Source organism: Canis lupus, assembly GCF_048164855.1.
Source record: "Canis lupus baileyi chromosome 5 unlocalized genomic scaffold, mCanLup2.hap1 SUPER_5_unloc_2, whole genome shotgun sequence".
In the NCBI taxonomy this organism is placed as follows: Eukaryota; Metazoa; Chordata; class Mammalia; order Carnivora; family Canidae; genus Canis; species Canis lupus.
The window spans coordinates 327894-352189 of record NW_027326409.1 but is presented as its reverse complement, the minus strand read 5'-3'; the positions used below and the strand labels follow the sequence as shown (position 1 = coordinate 352189).

At 43.8% G+C, this 24296-nt stretch overlaps 1 pseudogene; it reads right to left on the bottom strand.

Moving 5' to 3' along the window:
* Positions 1-9708: 9708 nt before the first annotated feature.
* On the bottom strand, positions 9709-14779 carry LOC140629404 (DNA (cytosine-5)-methyltransferase 3A pseudogene; annotated as a pseudogene).
* Positions 14780-24296: the final 9517 nt, after the last annotated feature.

Here is a 24296-nt window from a genome sequence, read left to right as displayed (position 1 = left end):
TATAAGGAACAGAGGTGCCACGAGGTCAGACAATGAGGTATTATCATCACACTGTTGGCATGATATTCTTGGCACAGCCAGAATCCAAGTCCAAGCAATGTAGCTCCACAGCCCCGGCCCTGAACTACCACCACAGATGTGTGTGCACCAGAATGGAGAGCCCGGGGATCTGCACACACGGAATACTCCTTACTACACCCAATTGACCATATAGCTAAGGCACTCCAAGAGAGGTGACTAGACAAACATAATGACAATGAAATGACCTCAAGGATGAAAGACAAAGGAACAAAAGAAAAAAGAAAAGAGGCAGCGAAAGGTCCACACTTGACCTGGATGAATAATGAAAGGTGTCCTGGAGGTTGCAGGATCCCTCCCTCTAGAAATTACCTTTAGTGCCTTGAGCCTCACACCAGACTCTCACTCATTCAATGAGTGGTAGCTGAGTGCCTAAGGGACCAAACTAAACTTCAAGGAGTACTACTCAGTCCCTCCTCCACCGAAATCAAATGGAGCTGGTGACAAAAGTTCACTTGTAATTCTATGCTAGATTCTGGGACACATATTCCTGTGATACTGTGAATATGGTGGTGATGTCTCCAAGTCAGCTCATAAAAGCAGGTTTCAATCCATCCTATGAGGGGTGTCTGGGGGGCTCAGGCAGTTAAGCATCTGCCTTCAGCTCAGGTCATGATCTCAGAGCCTCAGGGAGGAGCCCCACATCAGGTGCTCAGCGGGCAGTCGGTCACCTTCTTTCTCTCCCTCTGCCACTTCTTACCTGCTCATTCATTCTCTCTCTCTCTCTCTCTCTCTCTCGTAAATGAATAAACTGTTTTAAGAAAAAAAATCTACCCTGTGAGATTCTACCTCAACCTTGACTTTTCTTCCAACAGAACTTGTGTTTCTATAGCCCTTTTCACACAACTCAGAGAAGCGTGGACCTAGCCTCTGTACAATCGCCACATCCCGTTCCATCTCGGCCCTGAGGAACAGGCCACTCCCTTTTACCATCTGGGTCCACAATGAATTGTGGTCAATGTACTCTGAGAACCAATGCAGAATGTCAGGCCCACGCTCATGACCAAACACCTTCCCGGCAACAGGACATGAACTACCACCTACCCTGGCAATAAAACAAGGGTTCTGAAAACCACACAGTCCAGAGACTGAGGAGATAACGAGAGATGAAGCGGGGTACTGCTAACGCCAACACAAGGCTCGGCAAGCCAGTCACCTCCGGTCACGTACAATCACCTGTAGGATGATTTGGCAAAGCTGAATACAGTGGGAGACACATGTTCATGCCCCAACAAATCCACTGTTAGGTAGAATAGCTCAGGAGCTTGTAACTTCCCTACTAGAATTCCTGGTCTCTGGAGATGGAGAAAAACAGGAATCACCTCCACAAGGGAAGTGAGAACTGCCTTCCTGCCTCCACTCATTCCAGGCAATCAACTACCTGCTCTTATGTGATGCTCAGGAGGAAACATCCCACGTGCATTTTTGTAGAGCAAATAGACTCCTGTTATTAAATTAGGAATCGATCCAAAAGTAAGGTGACTGTTCTGCAACGAAGCATGGTTGAATAAACACTTAAATCTCACACTAACTTTCAGAAGGCAGCTGATGTGTTACGCTGAACACAGACTACCTCGGTAGGAGACAGCCCCATCAAGCAACCATTTCGGGACATCTGTAAGAAGAGAAACTGAGCATTTCCAATGACAACCTGGCTCCTAATCACTCAGCCCCAGTCCCACACAGATCTCTAAGAAGGGCTACATATGGTCTCTGTCTTGAGAGTGTGAATTACAAAGGCAACTGTTTACTCAGGGTCTCAGGAATTCCTATCTTTGGCAGACTTTACCTGTTTCTGTGCCAGAAAAAAATGTCAACTATAACGTAAGAAATAAGGTTGTCTGCTTCCTCCAACACAGCTGGCTGAACAATTACCTTGGACTGCCCAAGGAGCATTACCAGCTTCTGATGCCCAGGTCTCCACTCTGTCAGACCAGGTGGCCATGGATCATTTGCAACATCTGGCTATCTTTTCCCTTTCCTCCCACCAAGGCAAATAGGACTGCAGAGGCAAGTAACATAACCACCCCAACCGGGTTACTCTGAACCTAACACCACCTCTCCCCTTTCGAACAGTACAATTTGTTTCTAACAAGCCCTGTACCCCCCCAAGTATCTTATAAAATATTCTTTTGAATCTCACTTACTACTATGTAAATCTCACCTTCCCTCCCCCACTACTTTGCTTCTCGTTGCTTCTAGACTCAAATAAAAGAGGAAACCAAAGGCCTGCACAGAAAATAAGTTTATAAAACCACTGCTCAAAACATGATCTCTCTGTCTTTCTCTCTCTCTCTTTCTCTCTTTAATAGCTTGGCTGTATCAATTATCTTGGAAATAACTTTTTTCCAAGCAACACTCATGGTGCTAATTAGTAAGAAAATTGGAATTACTGAAGGATGAAGATCACACATAAACTTCAAATTGGTCTTTCATTTTCTAATGTTTCCTACTTGGAAATATAAATATAAATAAATTCTTGTTAATAGGTTACCTTCTGAGCATCTGTTCAAGACTTACTTGTAGACTCAGACAAAGAAGACTTCCACTTTTAAAATTCTACCTAAATCGCAAGTATTAAAATCTTCACAAATTCACATGAATATCGAGATTTAAAATAAACTAATTATCCATCATATCTTCCTCCCTCTGGTCAACTACCCTGTCCACAACTTTGTGTGTTTCATTAAAAACAACATTCCAGGCTATCTTTTCCAAAGGAGAAACTGAATATTTCCAATTACAAATATAATTTGGCAGGGAGTTGGTATTCAAAATACACAACGAATTCTTTACAAACCAGCAATAAAAATAAGAACCAAATGATAAAACTAGGTAAAGCGAGACTTTTGGTTTCAGCTCAGATCATTAGGGAGAATGAAAGTCACAGAGCAAACTGCCTCTCGGAAATCAGAAAAAAACAGAGGAATAGAGAGATTCATGGCCAAGATCAGCTTAGCAAAGCAGAAGCCGGTGGAGCCAGAAGCTTGTAGGAAAACAAAAATGGTAACTCTGATGAATTGATGGTGACTGGATGCGGAAGTCTGAGAGTCAAAAACCTCCTGAGCCCCAGTCCTAGGGGAGGAGGCCCCTGCACGTTCCTTGCACCAAATTCTCATAGTGAAGACTGGAGAAAAATCCCCTTGGGTTTGCAATAGAAGAATAGAGAAACAATCATTTTGAAATACGTTAAGTCAAGAGCTTTTTCCGTAACCGAGGCCTGCCCTCTGAGAAAAGCAGCTTTAAATAGAGCCCTATTGGACCTGGGGAAAGAGCTGTAAGGTGAACTCCAGCCCCTGCTAGCCTTCCTGACCCAACTAAGGAAGGAGGGGAAAAAAGGAGGCTAAGAAATGCTTATAGGAGTCAGCAGAGCCCAGGACTCAGGCCCACTAAATAACGGACACTTAACCATCAAGATCACAAGAACAACTCCCCACCAACGGGGTGCCAGTGAAACCACAGTGGTCATAGCTGAGAGATGCACATCAAAGACCTCAAGAGAGTTCCTTAAAGAGCCAGAGGAGGAGGCAGGGAACGGGAGAGACACGAAGGTTTCCGAAGCCTCTGACACTGACAGCTATAGCAAACATTCAACACAACCTAACCTCTAGCTGGCTTAACATAAAAGCTCACACTAAAAGCTGGATTATATCAGTTCCTATTACCCAATAACTATGTCCAATTTTCAACAAAAATAATTACAAGACATGATAAGAGAGAAACACAGTTTGAAGAGATAAAGCAATCATAAGAATCAGACTCAGATATGACACAGATTTATGGAAGCAGGAGAAATACGGAGATTAAAATAAGTATGATGAATATGCTAATGCCTTAGCGGATTAATATGCTAATGTGAGATGGAAACTCAGAGAGAATTAAAGTGAAATGCGAGAAACCAAGAACAGTGTAACAGCAATGAAGGCTGCCTTTGGACGTGGCCAAGGGAAAAATCAGTAAGGTCGAAAATATGTTCATGGAAATTCCCAAAAGTGAAATGCAAAAAGAAACAAAATATCCAATAACTGTGGAACAATGCAAAAAGGATAGCAAACACATGATGGAAAACACCAGAAGGAGAACAAAGAGAGGAAGGAGAAGAAATATTCAAAGTAATAATAGCTGAAAATTCTCCAATATTAATGATAAAACACCAGACCACATACCCAGGAAGCTCAGAGAACACCAAACAGAATAAATGCCAAAAAGATCTACATCTTGCACTAATACTCAAACAGCAAAAACCAAAGATAAAGATACTGAAAAGAGCCAGAGGGGAGAAAAAAGCACCTTATCTACAGAGGACGAGGATAAGAAATACATCAGACACCTCATCAGAGATCATGCAAGCAAGAACAGAGAGGGTGCAGGTAAAAAAAGGTTAAAAAGAAAAACCCACCACCTAAGAATTCTGTAGCTGGTGAAATTGTACTTCAAAAGTGAAAAGAGGACCCCTGGGTGGCTCAGCAGTTGAGCGCCTGCCTTCAGCCCAGGGCGTGATCCTGGGAACCCGGGATCGAGTCCCATGTCCGGCTCCCTACATGGAGCCTGCTTCGCCATCTGCCCGTGTCTCTGCCTCTCTCTCTATCTCTCTCTGTCTCTCATGAATAAATAAATAAAATCTTAAAAAAATAAAAATAAAAAACAAAAAAGTGAAAAGAAATAAAAACAAAACACTCAAATAAACCCAAGGAATTTACTGCTCAGCAGACTTGTCTTGCAAAAAGTATTAAAACCAGCGTGCTGAGTTCTTAAGGAATATGACAAAGTGAAGTCAATTAAAGCAATGTTATAAAGGATGGGGAAAAAAGGAATTGAATATATTCTCCTATAAGGCAACTGCACTACCTGTGAAAAGGTGTAATGTTATTTCAGAGTGGACCTGGATTAGTTAGAAATGAATATAACAAACTGTAGGGCAAGCACAAAAAATTCTTTTAAAGAAGTATATGGGGATCCCTGGGTGGCGTAGCGGTTTGGCGCCTGCCTTTGGCCCAGGGCGCGATCCTGGAGACCCGGGATCGAATCCCACGTCGGGCTCCCGGTGCATGGAGCCTGCTTCTCCCTCTGCCTATGTCTCTGCCTCTCTCTCTCTGTGTGACTATCATAAATAAATAAAAATTAAAAAAAATATTTTAAAAAAAAAAAAGAAGTATATGGACAGGGTTGTCTGGGGGCTCGGTTGGTTCAAGCGTCTACCTTCAGCTCACGTCATGACCCCAAAGTTCTGCAATAGAGCCCTGCATTGGGCTCAGTGGGGAGTCTGATTATCCTTCTCTCCTGCAACTTCCTCCCCCTGCTCCTTCTCTCTCTCTCTCTCAAAACTAAAATCTTTAAAAAGAAAAAGTATATGAATATGCTAAGAAAGAATGGAATCCCATAAAATGTTAAACTAAAAGCAGAGACGGAAGAGAAAGAGAGGGTGATAAAAATATAAAAAAGAACAACTGTAATGAGTGAAAATCAGTTGCAAACATGGTGAATATTAACCCAACTACAGCAACAATTACCTAAAATGTGGATGGTCTAAATATGCCAATTAAAACAAGAGACTGGAGGTGCCTGGATGGCTCAGTGATTGAACATCTGTCTTCCGCTCAGGTCGTTAATACTGGGGTCCTGGGATCCAGTCCCACATAAGGCCCCCTGCTCAGTGGGGAGCCTGGTTCCCCTCTGCCTAGGTCTCTGCCTCTCCTTCTATGTCTTTGGTGACTAAATAAATTAAATCAAGCAAGCAAGCAATCAAACCAGAGACTGCAAGAGCAGATAAAAAGATCCAACTATATGCCGTCTACAAGATACCTACTTTAAATAGAAGTACAGGGATCCCTGTGTGGCGCTGCGGTTTAGCGCCTGCCTTTGGCCCAGGGCGCGATCCTGGAGACCCGGGATCGAATCCCACGTCGGGCTCCCGGTGCATGGAGCCTGCTTCTCCCTCTGCCTGTGTCTCTGCCTCTCTCTCTCTCTCTCTGTGACTATCATAAATAAATAAAAAATTTTAAATAGAAGTACACAGGTAGAAGAGAAGTAAAGGAAGGGGGAAAGAAACCAGGCCTACACCACCCAAAAGAAAGCTGAAGAACTCATATCAATTTCAGACAAGGCAGATGGCAGAATGAGGAAAATTCTCAGGGATAAAAGAAGGTATTACACAGTGAAAAAGGGATCAATTCTCTGAGAACACAGAACACTCCTTACTGTGTATGTATGTGCCTAACAAGAGAGGGTCAAAATACATGAGGCAGAACTGATAACATCCAAGGAGTCATGGATAAACACACTAGCACCTTTAGAAACTTCTATAGCCTTCTACACAATAATTGACAGACCCACTAGGCAGAACATCAGTGCGGATACAGTTGAACACAACAGCACCAACTAGTCTAACACTTCATCTAACACAGCACTACACAGTCTTCACAAACTCACGCAGAACCAGACAGACCACATCCTGGCCATAAAACACACTGTAACTATCTAAAAGAATGGAAATCACACACCATTAGCTTAGACCACATGGAGTTAAGTAAGAGAAATACAGCAGAAGAATCTCCATACATTTGGAAATTAAATGAGTTAAAGTTGAAGCACTGAAATTTTTAACTATTCTGAACTAAATGGAAATACAACTTATGCAAATTTGTGGAAGGCTGCAAAGGAGTGGTTAGAGGAAGATTTCAGCATTGAAGGCATATGTTAGAGAGAGAGAGAGAGAAGAGAACACTAAAATCAGTAACTTAAGCTTCTACCTTAGGAAACAAGAACAAGAAGAGCCAGGAGAAGAAAAGGAAGAATAAAATAGAAATCTGTGGAATTGAAACAGGCAAACATGGCTAGGTGGCTCAATCGGATAAGCATCTGAATCTTGGATTTGGCTCAGGTCATAATCTCAGGGTCATAAGACTGAGCCCTGAGTCAGGCTCTATACTCAGCAGGTGAGTCTGCTTGAGATTCTCTCTCTCTCTCTTCCTCTCCTTCTCCTCTGCTCATTCTCTCTCTCTCAGAGGAAAGGAAAGGAAAAAGGAAAAAGGAAAGGAAAGGAAAGGAAGGAAGACGCCCAGTTGGCTCAGCGGTTGGGTGCATGATCCTGGATTCCTGGGATCCAGTCCCACATCCAGCTCCCTGCATGGAGCCTGCTTCTCTCTCTGCCTATGTCTCTGCCTCTCACTCTCTCTGTGTCTCTCATGAATAAATACATAAAATCAAGAGGGAAGGAAGGAAAGGAAGGAAAGGGAAGGAAGGGAAGGAAGGGAGGGAGGGGAGAGAGAGAGGAAAACAATTGGGGAAAAAAACAACAAAGTCAAAAGCTGGTTCTTTAAGATGATTCATAAAATTGGTAAACCTACAGCCAGGCTAGCCAAGAAAAAATGAGAAAAGAGACAAATTACTAATACCAGAAATGAAAGAAGAGTCGTCGCTATGGATCCCACGGAGATTAAAAATTAAAGGTAACGATAATCCTATGCCCTCAAATTTGAGGATTTACATGACACGCACCAATTCCGTAAAAGACACAAGTAACAAAAACTCCTACACAAAGAGAAATAGGTGATCTCAATAGGCCTATACCTAAAGAGAAATTAAATCAATAATTAGTAACCTTCCTCAACAGCAAGCACTGAGCCCTGACGGCTTCACTGGCAAAAATAAGAAGATGACATTATACCAATTCTCAAACTCTTTCAGAGAAAATAAAAGAGAGGCTGTACTTCCAACTCATTCTATAAGGCCAGCCTTATCCTACTATCAAAACCAGATAAAGACAGCAGAAGAAGGAAAACTATAGTAGTCTATAGTTTTCTATAGAGATATAGACTACTATATAGTCTATAGACATATAGACTACTATATCTCTTATGAACAGAGATGAAAAACTCTTCAAAAAAATTTGAAAAATTTCAAATCAAATTCAACAACATATAATATGGATGCTATACCAAAACCAATGTTTTTTTTTTTCCAGGAATGCACAGGCTGTATAATATGCAGAAGTATTAGTGTAAGCCATCACTCCAACAAGATAAAAAATATCTATTTGATCATATCAACAGATGCCAAACAATTATTAAGAAAAATCCAACACGTATTCATGATAAAAGTTACCACCAAACTGGGAATAGAGGGGACTTCCTCAACTTGATAAACATGTATAAAATACCTAGAGCAAACCTACTTAATGGTGAAAAACTAGATTATTTCCCTCTAAGATCAGTAACAAGGCAAGGATATTCCCCTCTTACCACTAGTAAAGATTCAGTACTTAAGAAGAAGTCCTAGCTAATCCTCTAGGAAGGGAAAAGAAAAGAAAAGATTTACATATGGGGAAGGAAAAGGTAAAACTGCCTTTGTTCAGAGACAACATGACTATGTATGTAGAAAATCCTAAAGAAACACGAAAAAAACTCTGGGAACTAGTAAGTGATTATAGCAATGATTCAGGATGCAAACTTCATGTACAAATATCAATTACTTTCCTATATACCTGTGTTCTATGAAAGAGAGAAGAAAAAGGCTGACAAGTCCACCTTGATGAGAAATGGCTTCTTAAGGGGACTTATGGACAGAAGTGTGTCTTGGGAGGCTGAAAAATTAGTAGATCTCCACAACCCCACCTCCAGTGAGACCTGTTTTGGGGCCCAAGAAGCTGGCGGGTAACTGCTGGAAGCCCACCCAGGAGGAAATGCTTGAAAATCATAATCCTATCTCTAGAGCAGATGAAGGACATTCATGGGTGTACTTAAGGGTGTGACCAGACAAAAAGAAAGAATATGAGAGGGACCTGTGCTCCAGAAGGCTTCAGGCCACAGAGAGCCATCAGCATGGTGGGTCTGCCCAAGATAGCATTGTTCACACTGCCAATGAACAATGGGAATTTGAAATTCAAAACAAAATACCATTTACATTAGTGCCCAATCTAACAAAAAGTGTACAGAATCTCAATTCGTATAAAACTCAGCTGATGAGGAGCCCGGGTGGCTCAGCGGTTTAGCGCCGCCTTCAGCCCAGGATCTGATCCTCGAGACCCAGGATCAAGTCCCACGTCGGGCTCCCTGCTTCTCTCTCTGCCTGTGTCTCTGCCACTCTCTCTCTCTCTCTCTCTGTGCTCTCTGTGTCTCTCATGAATAAATAAATATTTTTAAAAACTCAGTTGAAAGAAATCAAAGATGATCTCCATAAGTAAATTCCATGTTTACGGACAAGAATATATAATATGATCAAGATGTCAATTCTTCCCAACTTGGTTTATATATACAACACAACCCCAACCCAAATCCTAGCAAGTTATCACATATATATGACAAACTCATTCTCAATTTTACATGAATAGGCAAAAAAAAAAAAAACAGAACAGCTGACACAATATTGAGAAATACAAAGTCAAAGGACTGACACCAACCAATTTCAAGATTTCCTATAAAGCTTCAGTAATAAAGACACAGCAGTATTGGTCAAAGAACAGAAAAACAGGGATCCCTGGGTGGTGCAGCAGTTTAGCGCCTGCCTTTGGCCCAGGGCGCGATCCTGGAGACCCAGGATCAAATCCCACGTCGGGCTCCCGGTGCATGGAGCCTGCTTCTCCCTCTGCCTGTGTCTCTGCCTCTCTCTCTCTGCGTGTGTGTGACTATCATAAATAAATAAAAATTTACAAAAAAAAAAAAAGAACAGAAAAACAGATCTGTAGAACATAACAGAGCTCAGAATAAAACCCACACGAATACAATCAACTGGTCTTTGGCAGAGGAGCAAAGACGATTCAGTGAAGAAAGGCCAGTCTTTTCAAATACTGATGCTAGACAACTGGATATTCACATGCAGAAAATCTTTGAATCTAGGCATAGAACTTATCCCTGTTCACAAAAATGAACTCAAATTAGATCACAGAACTAAATATAAAGACAAATCTGCACAATTCCTGGGTGACTTTGAGCATGGCAAGGAGTTTTTCCATGCAACTCCAAAAGCCCAACGTATGAAAGAGAAATTGCAAGGTTGGACATTATTAAAATTAAGAACTTCTGTTCTGTGAAAGAAACCGTTCAGAGAATGAAGAAACAAGCCACAGACTGGAAAAAAAATATTTGCAGAACACGTATCTAATAAACGACACGTATCCACAAAAGACAACTGTTAAAACTCAATGATAAGGGAAAAACACAACTCCCTTAAAAATAGGCAAAAAATGGAAAAGACACTTCTGTAAATCTAAGACTGTTCTAAAAAGAAGTCTACTATTTCAAAGGTATCTAATGAGAAAACTGTCCAAAGAATCCAAAAAGACGTTTCTGCAAAGATGATACAAAAATAGCCAATAAACACACAAAAAGATAATGAACTTCATCAGTCATCAAGGAAACGTAAACCACAGCAACAAGGAGGTATCATGTCCCACCTTCTTCTAGAAAGGTGAGAACAAAAAAGTCAAACAAAAGCAAGTGTTAGCTAAAACAAGTGTTGGTGGGGCACTTCAGCGGCTCAGTTGGTTACACAGCCGACTCTTGATTTTGACTCAAGTCATGATACCAGGGTCGTGTGAGATTGAGCCCCAAATCAGGGTCTGTGTTCACAAGGAGTCAGCTTGAGATTTCCTCTCTGCCCCTCTCCCTCACCACTGCCCACCTCCCTGCTCGCTCTCTTGCTCTCTCTCTCAAATAAATAAAATCTTTTTTTAAAAAATAGGGTTAAAAAAAATAATAATAAAAAATAAAAAAAAATAAATAAAAAAAATAAAAAATAGGGTTGACAAGCATACAGAAATCAGAAGCCTCACACACTGCTGGTGAGAATACAAAACAGTGGAGCCACCTTGGGAAACTGCTGGTTCTTCTAAGTGTTAAACACAGACTTAGCACTTAACCCAGCAATTCCGCTCCTACATACATGGCCCCCAGAAATGAAAATATGTCCACATAAATACCTGTATGTGAAGGTTCCTTTTTTTTTTTTTTTCATTTTGTATTTTTTTTTTTCTCCAGGTGGGGTTTTTAACGGTCACTTTCCCACACTCTGGATAATTTCTGATCCCACCACAAGGAGCCCTTGAATTGGCTAATGTGAGAAACTGGGAATGAAGACCCCTTTTAACTGCCATCTTGCCGAGGGAGTCTCCTTTTTTTTGGAAAAAAAAATCGAAAGGTTATTGCGTGAGCCTGGATGAATCCCACTCTCAACCCTCCACGGTCCGACCCACCCCATCTCACCTCATACCCGTTTTTGGCAGGGAGAAGCAGGAGTACGTGGTCCCGAATTCTCCTCCTTCACCTTGTTAAACACTAGAGGGAAAGCCCGCCATGAATGGCAACGATTCACCTTCAAGCTGCCTCCCTTCATCCAACGTTAAAACCCTTTGCACATAAGGCAACGTGGAAGCTGATGTTTTTACTCACCTCGCTGTTTTAAAGCACCATTATGAAGTCAGGTTGTACAGTAATTAACAGTACCTTTTATATATATCTCATATCTGTCATTTATATATATATACACACACACACACACAAACTGGAAGAGGTAACAGCAGCTTATAGAAATGGATCTTCTTCAAGGTTTCCTGTGTGGTAAGCACCTGAAATACTGCATAAAAGGGTCTTGTGTGATGTGTCTCCCTGCTGCTCATTGGGCTCTGTTCTGCATGACCAGGAATGGTGCTGGCAAGAGAGCTCAGCGGCTGGAAGGAAAGTCTGCTGCTGAGCGTCACTATTTTCCACCCCCTGCTTGTGCTCCTATCTGATCAGGCTAGAGAAGACAACAAAACATACATAGTTAGAAAAAACTCCAATATATAGATTTCTGTAGAATTTCCTTTTTTTTCCCTCCTGTCCTTCCTCTGCAAGGTATTGTTGCTATGTCCTGTTACTGGTTTTTGCTGCAATAAACCCTCTTTGTTTCAATCACAGCAAGAAACAAAAATCCAAACAGAAACCCCTCTGAAAAGAGTAGAAAACAAAAGGTTTTACCTACAAAAAGGGGAGGGGGAGACAGGAGGGACCTTGGTTTTGTTTTTAAAAAGGACTGAAGATTAACATTGAAAAATCAGGAGATGATGTGCAACCCTTTGTGCAAGGCAAAGCCCTCTGGTACTTCCGCCTCTGGTTTTGTTTTAAATTTCCTTTTTCTCTTCTGCGTGCGGATACTTCTCTCCATCTTCATGTTGTCAGTGTTTTGCTGTGTTTTGTGTTTTCTTGTTTAACTTTGTGTCACTACCTCAGTCTGCCCTCATGTCCCTTACACACAAACAAAACATTCCTTCAGCAGAGCGAAGAGGTGGCGGATGACCGGCACGCTCCACGACCGGCCCAGCAGTCTCTGCGTCGCCAAGTGGCTCATGTTGGAGACATCAGTATAGTGGACAGGGAAGCCAAACACCCTTTCCATTTTAGTGCACCGTAAGATGTCCTCTTTCTCATTCATGAAGACGGGGACATGCTGGTCTTTGCCCTGCTTTATGGAGTTCGACCTAGTAGTAATGGTCCTCACTTTGCTGAACTTGGCTATCCAGCCGTGCTCCAGACACTCCTGCAGCTCCAGCTTATCATTCACAGTGGATGCCAATGGCCTCCTGTTCATACCAGGAAGGTTCCCCCAGAAGTAGTGGGCCCTGTGTGCAGCTGACACTTCTTTGGCATTAATCATCATAGGGTTGGACTCGAGAATTCGCGAGATGTCCCTCTTGTCACTAATGCCCATGGCCACCACATTCTCAAAGAGCCGGAAGAAGGGGCGGTCATCTCCCTCCTTGGGCCGCGCATCATGCAGCAGGTGGTAGAACTCAAAGAAGAGCCGGCCAGTGCCCTCGTAGAGTCCTTTATGGGCAGGATTGATGATGGAGAGACCATTGCAAGGACTGCCCCCAATCACCAGATCCAATGGGCCCCACTCCTGGATATGCTTCTGCGTGACGCTGCAGACGTCCCCAACATACATGATCTTCCCCACCGTGATGGAGTCCTTGCACACCTCGGAGGCGATGTAGCAGTCCACCTGAATCCCCAAATCCTTCAGCACCAGAAGCCCTGTAGCAATTCCATCAAATAGAGACAGCACCCGGATGGGCTTCCTCTTCTCAGCTGGGACAGGCAGGTAAACCTTCATAGGGTCAAATTCCTGGTCGTGGCTGTTGGTGAAGAACATCTGGAGCCATGAGGGCCAGTCGTCCCGCTGCCGCAGTAGCCCGTAAGTGCCCTTGTGCCCACACATGTAGCAGTTCCGGGGGTCCTCCTTGATGGCTGCCAGGTGGCCCCCAGCCCCAATAAGAGATCCACACCCTCCACACAAAAACACCTGCAGCAGTTATTGTTCCCACACATGAGCACCTTGCCCCCCACCCCCCACAGCAAATGGTGTGGTAGGACTGGTAGCTGTCATCATCATGGTGATACGTATGCACACTCCAGGAAGCAGTTCTTACAGTTTTGGCACATTTCTCCAACAAAGAGAGGGTGTTCCAGGGTAACGTTGAGGCTCCCACAAGAGATGCAAATGTCCTCGATGTTCTGGCACTTCTGCCGCACTTTGTACACCAGCTGCTCTCTTGTGCGTTCATCAATGATCTTAGGCTTCTCAGTCGTACTCTTTCGGGGCTTTTTGGCTGGGGGGGGTGGTGCATAGGCAGCTGCCTCAGGTTCGACCCACATGTCTGTGTAAACTTCTTTGTAGGGGTTCTTCTCTTCTTTGGGTGGCTTCAGGCCCTTGGGGCCAGAAGGCTGGAACCCTCCGAGAGACCACTCGATCATGTTTGTTCTGCACCTCCACGGACTTGGCAGTGTCGCTCTCATCGCTGTCGTGGCACGCTGGGAACAACTTCCCCGCATGGCTACAGGCCACCTGCAGGACTTCATAGATGGCTTTGCGGTACATGGGCTGCTTGTTGTATGTGGCCTGGTGGAAAGCACTGCAGAAGGAGCTCAGCGGCATCAACTTCTCAACACACACCATCAAGAACTTGCCATCTCCAAACCACATGATCCAGCGGGTGCCTTCAGCTCCTCAGCTCCGGCCTGTCATCCACCAAGACACAATGCGGCCTGGCCACCAGGAGAAGCCCCGACGTTTCCCCCACACCAGCTCCCCAGTGCCAAAGCCCCGGCCGTCCTCGTAGGCCAGCTCATCATTGGCTGCTTTGGTGGTGTTCTTGTCCCCAGCATCTGCCCCCACGGGCTCAGGTGTGGTGGCCACAGTGGGGGATGCAGGGTTGGTGGGCTGCTGCATTGCAGGAGGACTGGCCTCCTCCACCTTCTGAGACTAGCCAGACCCCTGGTTTTCTTCCACAGCATTCATTACTGCGATCACCTTGGCTTTTCTTCTCAGCCCATAAGGCCACGTGCAGCCCCTCTATGTAAAGATTCTTAGCAGCATTATTCATCATAGGCAATAGGTAGAAATGACCCAAATGTCCAAAGCTGGATAAAGAGGTTAACAAAGCTGGTATATCCATAAATACTACTGGGCCATAGAAAGGTATGAAGTATTGCTACATATTATCATGTGGATTAAGCTAAGTGACAGGAGCCGATGGCAAACAAATCTACCCACCATATGATTCCATTTACATGAATTGTCCAAAACAGGTAAATAGAAACAGAAAGTAGATTAGTGGTTGCATAGGGCTGGAGTGAGGAAGGGTCAGAGGATGAAGGATTAGCGGTAGACAGCTACATGAGACAGGGGTTTGTTGGGAGGAGATGAAATTATTCTAGAATCGTGGAGGTGGCTGCATCACTTTGTGCGTACACTTCACATCCTTGCACATATACTTGAGATGGGTAAACTGTCTGATATATGTCTCAATAAAGTGGTTACAAAGAGTTACTATCTAAATGTTGATGACACCCCAATCAGAGTTGCGAGATTTCACAAAAGGAAATATAAAAAGACAGCACAGTTCATACGTCCACTAAAAAAATAAATAAATAAATTACTGTTTCTCTTAAGTTCAAATTAAACTGGATGCCTTGTATTTTATCTGGCAACCCGACTCCCAAGTCTATTACCTACAACCTAGAACTTACTAATTATCCTCAAGATCCACGTATCCAACTACACAGTAGGAAGTTCTACTTGGTTAACTGCCAAATAGCAAATGAACATAAAACTAAAATCACCTTTCTTATGAGAAGATATTCAATTATGTCAGAAGTGGTAGGTCAGGGCTTGTGCAGGTCTCTGGAGCCCTCTCTCAACCCCCGATGGCCTGGCATCAACAATCTGGTGGTTGGATTAGTGGATGTGGTGTCTAGGAGCTGAGGTTTAACCAACACGGGGGAGGAGTTTCAATATGTTGAGAAACATCACCCTGATGGTGAGGGCAGGCTGAGCATCCAACTCCCTTTCTCAAAACAAAAATCACTTTCCTTCCCTCACCCATGGGTTCATTGCCATTGTCTTGACCTGGAAATCTCCAGGCCCATCCCATCTCTGTAGCAACTAAATTTTACTTCTGAAAAAAAAAAAACCAGTCTGATATCATCATTCTGCTGCTTTAACCCTTTCAATATACTGGCTCCTACCATGGTCAAATAAAGTCAAAGCCAATTAAGAAGAGGTCTCTACCTGGGCCCCTGGGTGGCTCAGTTGGTTACACCCCGACTCCTGGTTTGGGCTCAGGTCCTGATCTCAGGGTCGGGACCCCGGATCCTTCACAGGGCTCCACACTCTGTGGGGAGTCTGCTAAAATTTCTCTCTCCATCTCCCTCTGCACATTCTAGCACTTGTGCGCATTCTCGCATACGTGCACATGTGGCTCGCTTTCTCTCTCTTGCTTGTTGACATACTTGAAAGTGAACAGAATGGGTCAAAAGACACACGTGAAGTTTGCGTGTGATAGAGGCTGGGAGTGGGGGGCAGCTAGTAAGAAACATAGAATGGACTAGAGGGGCACAGTAAACATTAAAAGCACATTTTACAGCAATTACAGGAAGATCCTTGTAATAGTACACATGCTACTGTGCCACTTAAATGCTAGCAACATCAATTTGTTTACTCATTGCTTTTCTAAAACCAGGATATCAGTGACTATGCTTCCTCGCCACTTACTAGTCACATTTACTTTGAAAAACCACCAAGCTTAAAACTCAAGAGCTAGTGTAACTAAGACTTTGAAAAAAAATTAGTGTCCTTTTCTTAGTAGAAATAACAACCACCTATCACTACTTTTTGGTCTTTCACGTGCTATAATTTAATACTAAATGCCTGCTTGTATTTGCCTAACCTATGTAACTATCAAAGAAAGAAGATCTTCACTATTGTATTTGAAACTCACAAACCACCTTGTTAACATTATAACATTATAATTTCCATTTTATAGGAAGGAAACAGTGGCCACATTACAACTAAATAGAGACACACATGCATGCATTGTTTTGGGCATGTCTGTTTAATGGTTAAGGGGTGCTGATGAACACAACGATACACAAAGGTACCGTGGCAATTCCATAAAAACTAAATCAAGCACTCTAGTCTTTACATGTATTGTTAGGAAAAATGCCACATCTCAACTTCTTCATTTCTTGAGAGTTGCTACTGCTTGAGGCAGGCAAATTTCAGCCAATTTGATGGAAAAAAATGGACTAAGATTTCTTCTAGCCTGTGAAGCAAAAGCACATTGCAAGTGGCTGATTTTCAAATACTATACATCAGTAACATCCTTCTCTCGTGACAGACAACCATAGCAAATTCACCTGAGTTTGGTTTTGGTGCAGATAGAGCTAAGGCACCACAGGTATCAATTTCCTACAGACTCAGGTAAGACTCACATCTTTTTTTTCAGCATCCGGAGGACAGACCCGGCACTTGCTGCCTCGGGCGACGTGGCCGGAGGCTCTCGAGCTGTCCAGGGACCGTCTGTCCGCCGCTCGCGCTGCCCTAAACACGAGCCGCTTCCGCCTGGGCCCCTGGGCCCTCGCCGCTGCCCCGCGGGAGCCGGACGCCGCCCCCTCCTCAGGCCCCGCAGCTCCTCCAGCCAGCCCGTCTGCCCGGAACAGTCCGCGCGGCACCCACGCCCCGGGAGTGCCGGGTCCGGGAAGCACCGCCGGCGAGGCACCAGGCCGCAGCGCGCAGCCCACGACCGGTCACTCCTGCAGCTCGGGGTCCCTGCCTGCGCCCCGCCCGCGGCCCGTACCTTCCTCAGCGCAGACATCCTCGGGCGCTCGGAGTTCAGCAGGCGCAGGGCGACAGGGCACACGGCCCGTCCATCCGCAGGGCTGGCCGTCAGTCCGGGGGACAGCGCTCGAGCGCAGTGCACGCTGGGAGGCCCCCGCCGGCGCCTGCGCACTGGTCGACCGGGAGGCCCCGCACGCTGGGGGCCGGCCTGAGTGCGGAGGCACCTGGGGAGGGGCCACACCCGCACCGGGGAGCCCAGGCAGCACCGCGCCCTGCCGTCCGGGGGTCCTTCCGCCCCACCGCTCCCCCGCCGCCGCCGCCGCCGCCACGCGCCCCACCGCGCTCCAGCCCGGCACACGCTCGGAGCCCGCCGCCGGCGCCTGCGCACTGGGCGCCCAGGAGGCCTGGCGCGCTGGGGGCCGGCCGGCGCGCGGAGGCACCTGGGGAAGGGCCAGGCAAGCGCGGGGAGCCCAGGCAGCGCCGAGCATGGCGTCCGGGGATCCTTCCGCCCCACCGCTCCCCCGCCCCTGCCGGCGCGCAGGCCCCGCCCCGGATGCCACCTGTGGCGCGGGTCCCCTGGCGCTGGAGGCGGCGGTAGCCTGCAGCACGTGCAGCTCGCCCGCAGCCCCACGGTCCCAGCGCCGCCTGCGCGGCCGGTGCCAGGGCGACACGAAGGTAGCGCGCGTCCCCCCACGGGCGGTGCCCCGCATCCGGAGGACAGACCCGGCATTAGCTGCCTCGTGCGACGTGGACGGAGGCTCTCGAGCTGTCCAGGGACCGTCTGTCCGCCGCTGGCGCTGCCCTAAACACGAGCCGCTTCCGCCTGGGCCCCTGGGCCCTCGCCGCTGCCCCGCGGGAGCCGGACGCCGCCCCCTCCTCAGGCCCCGCAGCTCCTCCAGCCCGCCCGTCTCCGGCACAGCCCGCGCGGCACCCACGTCCCGGGAGTGCAGGGTCCGGGAAGCACCGCCGGCGAGGCACCCAGGCGCCGCGAGGGACGAGGCCGCCGCGCAGCCCGCGACCGGTCGCCCCGGCAGCTCGGTCCCCGAGGCTCGCACCTTCCTCAGCGCTGACATCCTCGGGCGCTCGCGGTTCAGCAGGCGCAGGGCGACATGCTTTGTGGCCCGTCTGTCCGCAGGGTCGGCTGGCCGTCAGTCCGGGGGACCGCGCTCGAGCCCAGTGCACGCTGGGAGCCCCTCGCTGGCGCCTGCGCACTGGGGCCTCACGGGGTAAACAACCCCCACTGAGCCCTGCACCAGGCAGGGGGTTGAGCAGCTCCCCCAAGTGCTAACAACTGAAAATCAGCATGATAGACCCTCCCCCAGAAGACCAGCGAGAAGGACAGGGGAAAAACAAGTTATTGACCAAGCAGCACTGGAAAGTTCCAGGGTAAGACAAGGGACTTGCAGGATACAGAATCAGACGATATTCCCCCTTGTTTTGTTGTTGTTGTTGTTGTTGTTGTTGTTATTTTTTATTTCTGTTTGCTTCCCCCACCCCTTTTTTCCTTTCTTTTTTTTCTTTTTCTTCTCTTTTTCTTCCTTTTTTCTTCCTTTTTTCTTTCTTCTTTTTTCTTTTCTTTCCGTCTTTCTCTCCTCTCTTTTTCTCCTTTTCCCAATACAACATGTTTTTGGGCACTCTGCACTGAGCAAAATGACTAGAAGGAAAACCTCACCTCAAAAGAACGAATCAGAAACATCCTCTCTCCCATAGAGTTACAAAATCTGGATTACAATTCAATGTCAGAAAGCCAATTCAGAAGCATTATTATAAAGCTACTGGTGGCTCTAGAAAAAAGCAAAAAGGACTCAAGAGACTTCATGACTGCAGAATTTAGAGCTAATCAGGCAGAAATTAAAAATCAATTGAATGAGACACAATCCAAACTAGAAGTTCTAATGATGAGGGTTAACAAGGTAGAAGAACGAGTGAGTGACATAGAAGACAAGTTGATGGCAAAGAAGGAAACTGAGGAAAAAAGAGACAAACAAGTAAAGGACCATGAGGATAGATTAAGGGAAATAAATGACAGCCTGAGGAAGAAAAACCTACGTTTCATTGGGGTTCCAGAGGGCGCCAAATGTGACAGAGGCCCAGAATATGTATTTGAACAAATCATATCTGAAAACTTTGCTAATCAGGGAAGGGAAACAGGCATTCATATCCAGGAAATAGAGAGATTCCACCCCCTGAAATGAATAAAAACTGTTCAACACCTCGACATTTAATGGTGAAGCTTGCAAATTCCAAAGATAAAGAGAAGATCCTTAAAGCAGCAAGAGACAAGAAATCCCTGACTTTTATGGGGAGGAGTATTAGAGTAACTGCAGACCTCTCCACAGAGACCTGGCAAGCCAGAAAGGGCTGGCAGGATATAGTCAGGGTCCTAAATGAGAAACACATGCAACCGAGAATACTTTATCCAGCAAGGATCTCAATCAGAATGGAAGGAGAAAGAAAGAGCTTACAAGACAGGCAGGAACTGAAAGAATATGTGACCTCCAAACCAGCTCTGCAAGAAATTTTAAGGGGGACTCTCAAAATTCCCCTTTAAGAAGAAGTCCACTGGAACAATCCACAAAAACAGGGACTGAATAAGTATCATGATGACACTAAACTCATATCTTTCAATAGTAACTCTGAACGTGAACGGGCTTAATGACCCCATCAAAAGGCGCAGGGTTTCAGACTGGATAAAAAAGCAGGACCCGTCTATTTGCTGTCTACAAGAGACTCATTTTAGACAGAAGGACACCTACAGCCTGAAAATAAAAGGTTGGAGAACCATTTACCATTCGAATGGTCCTCAAAAGAAAGCAGGGGTAGCCATCCTTATATCCGATAAACTAAAACGTACCCCGAAGACCGCAGTGAGAGATGAAGAGGGACACTATATCATAATTAAAGGATCTATCCAACAAGAGGACTTAACAATCCTCAATATATATGCCGCGAATGTGGAGGCTGCCAAATATATCAATCAATTAATAACCAAAGTGAAGACGTACTTAGATAATAATACACTTATACTTTGTGACTTCAATCTAGCGCTTTCTACACTTGATAGTTTCCTAAACACAACATCTCCAAAGAAACGAGAGCTTTAAATGATACACTGGACCAGATGGATTTCACAGATATCTACAGAACTTTACATCCAAACTCAACTGAAAATACATTCTTCTCAAGTGCACATGGAACTTTCTCCAGAATAGACCACATACTGGGTCACAAATTGGATCTGAGCCGATACCCAAAGATTGGGATCGTCCCCTGCATATTCTCAGACCATGATGCCTTGAAATTAGAACTAAATCACAACAAGAAGTTTGGAAAGACTTCAAACACGTGGAGGTTAAGGACCATCCTGCTAAAAGATGAAAGGGTCAACCAGGAAATTAAGGAGAAATTAAAAAGATTCATGGAAACTAATGAGAATGAATATACTACCATTTAAAACCTTTGGGATACACCAAAAGCAGTCCTGAGGGGGAAATACATCACAATACTAGCAGCCATCCAAAAGCTGGAAAGAACTCAAATACAAAAGCTAACCTTACACCTAAAGGACCTAGAGAAAAAAAAAAAAAAACAGCAAATAGATCCTACACCCAGCAGAAGAGAGTTAATAAAGATTCGAGCAGAACTCAACGAAATCGAGACCAGAAGAACTGTGGAACAGATCAAACAAAACCAGGAGTTGGTTCTTTGAAAGAATTAATAACATTAATTAATTAGAGGTATTGAATAATATAAATGGTGAAGTAACCTCGTACTTGGAATTTAAAAAATTCTATCAGATGGTAGCGTGGAAAATACAGAAAGGAAAGAACAACTAGAAGGCTATAAAAGTGTAGGTTGAATCCAACAGATTTTGCCTTGGATATTTGGGTGATCATCCTACCTTAATCAGATTTGAAAGGTCTTTGAGACTGATTATTTCTTACCCCTTCTTGAAACATTGTGGGTAGTACATTTCCAAAGAAATTCAAAACATAAATGATAGATAGCATTTTCATGAAGATAAATTTAGAATAATTTTAAATACTGTAACAGAGTCTAGGTAGGAAAACAAAACATGTTAGTTATTTTAGCACAGAAAATTTGACAACACAGAAAATTTTACATGCAGGATTGGTTAAGCACATACTGCCTGTTATTGAGGAGTGGAGAAACCAAAAAGGAACACTGAGGTAACACACATACAGTATATATATATTTACCCTGAGAGCTGAAGTATGGTAGGAAGAGGATGTAGTTATTAGAACCTAATGGCTTAAAGGAGGGGCCCTGCAGAACTGGTGATATAGTACCTGCAAGCGGTGTGATGAAGCTGGTTCTGGCTTGGGTCAGATAACAGAGAACTGGAAACTGGAGCTGTGGCTGCTAGGTGTCTCCTTGTCCTGCCTCTCAGTGTGAATTCCAGTGCCTCCTATGGGCAGAATCTAACAGGAAGCTAGCTGACTAAACAGCATTATTTGCAGTATCCCAGTCCTAGTAGCATCACAGTAGAGAAGGGGGTGGTGTTGAGGCTGAGACAGCAGCTTAGTAAACCTTAATAGTTGTTGTCATCAAACTACTTGTAATGAGTTATTTCCAATAAAGTATATATTCAGGATTTTAGAATGAATCTAATTTCGTGGAAAGTGGCCTTGTTAATTTGCAAAGTAACAAACTCTAAAGTGCCATTTATCATTACAATTTCAATTTGGTAGTTCTTTGCTGATAGTTACAGTGGCAGGCCACTTGGACATTGTTTTGGCTTTTTAAAAAATCATAATTCAGAGAAAACTAATTCTGCTTGTTTTGATTTCTAAGACATGGGCTAAATGTAGTGAAATCAGAAAGAATAAATAATGGGCATGTAAGCTTGATGGACCCAAATCATAAACGGTGTCAGGGGATTTCATTTTATGGGTGGAAGCTGAAGACTGTTACCTGAATGGATTAAGTGTTACGTGTTTTCAGAATCAGGATTTCCCTTTCTATAAATTTCAAGTATAGGTATATAATCTCCGAGTAATGGTCTTTTTCATTATAATGCACCCAGTGCTGTGAGCATAACACCTAAATTATTTATAAATTACAAATTTAATCTTATCTGAGATGTTAGCTTTTGAATCTTTCTGCAGGTTACTGTAAACTCACTTTGTCTTTAAATCACTTTTAATGGAAGTTTTTGAGTAAAAATTTTAAAACATAAAATTAGTTTTTATCTAATATTTTCATAATGAAAGAATAAAATAACAGATGAATAACGTAGGTCAAGACATTATTTTAACCTAGGTTTAAGAAGTTATGGAATAACTTTTTTTTAAAAATAGTTCTTTTTTCTCTTTGAAGTTTTCAGACTTTAAATCCAACTTTGAAAATCAGTAACAATATTATCTAGTTATCTACATAGACATTTGGTTGTATGAATGATTTATATGTATCAAACGTTGATGATGGTCTAGTAGAAGTTAACCTTATTTTTTCAGTATTAGATTAAGATACTCACATGTAGTTCCCTAAGTCCTGTGATGAACATTTATTGTGATTTAACATAGAACCTAGCCTATGATAAACTATTTAGGAAAAACTTTTTTGAATGTCTCTTCCTTCCTAATATAAATCATAATAAGACTTACAGATCACATGTAGCTTGTTATAGATTAGTTATGCATATTTGTGATTTTTAAGACGCCTCCGAATTGCTTCATTTAGAAAAAAAAATTATTCACATTTAAAGAGTTAATTGATATCTTCCCTTCTACATATCTACCAATTTTGATTTGCTGGGAAGTTCTTTAAATTCAATCACAGATGACTTTGCATTTATATTCCAGCACCACTTGTTATCCCTTAAATATCTTCTGCATTTTTTGGAGCTTTTCAAATTGAGGCTCTCAAGATCTACTTTCTGTAACCAGTCTTTGCCTGAAGATATTCTACTTAATTTTTTAAAATATATAAATTTATCAGAAAACTCTTAGGCCCCATGAATTTCTTTGTTATAGTAAATGCCTTTCCTTGATGTTGTAGATGTTATTCAGTGAACCATTCCTTATTAACAATTCATCAGTTAATTTCTAGGATTAACTATTTTTTTTTCCATCTTTTCACTTGGGGAAGAAGTAGTAGGATTCTGTATTTTAAGGGAGAGTGCAGAAAGGGATATACACTTTTTTAAGAGGAGAAAAACATGGTTAAAAGACATTTTGAATTGAAGGAGAGCAGATGGGTGCCTCTTTATTTGTTTAGTACATTCTTTCAGAGCAGTCCTTTTCATCCCTTTTGGTCTCAAGACCTCTGTCTCTACAGTCATGAAAACTGAGAGCTGTTGTTTATCTTCTACCAATATTTACCATATTAAAAATTAAAGCTTGATAAATGAGTCACTTGGGTGACTCAATCAAACATCTGCCGTAGGCTCAGGTCAGGATCCTAGGGTCCTGGCATAGAGCTCAATGTCATACTATTCAGTGGGGAGCCTGCTTCTCCCGCCGCTCCTCACCCTTGCCTAAGAGTGCCTGCCATGTCCCCCAACTCAAAATCTTTATTTAAAAAACTTGATAACTATGAAAAATAATTCTAAAATCAGTTGATTGTAAACCCTTTAATGTTAGCTTATGTAATGTTTTTATGAAAAATAATTATAAAATTAAAAAAATAGATCTTGAGTATCTCTTTAATGCCTCTCTTAAGAGGAAACTTCAGATGTGCTCTGCATTCAATCTTCCATGATAACATACTTTTCTACAGCATCTGGGAAAACTCCACTGTTTTTGTGGTAGAATGAGGAAGAAAAAGACCATCATATTAGTGTTATTATGAAAATAGTTTTGATCTTTTGAAATGATTTTGGGGTCCCTCAAGGGTTCCTGGACAACACAAGGAAAACTCCTGCCTTAGTATATCAAGCCTAAGCCAGCAAATTTGAAGTGTTTGCAGACCTTTTTGAAGTTTAGTTCTTCGCTTGTTGGTTTTTTTTTTAATTTTTTAATTTTATTTATTTATTCATGAGACACACGGGGGGGAGGGGCAAAGACACAGGCAGAGGGAGAAGTAAGATCACGCCCTGGACCGAAGGCAGGTGTTAAACCGCTGAGCCACCCAGGGGATCCCTAGTTCTTGGTTTTAGATACTCT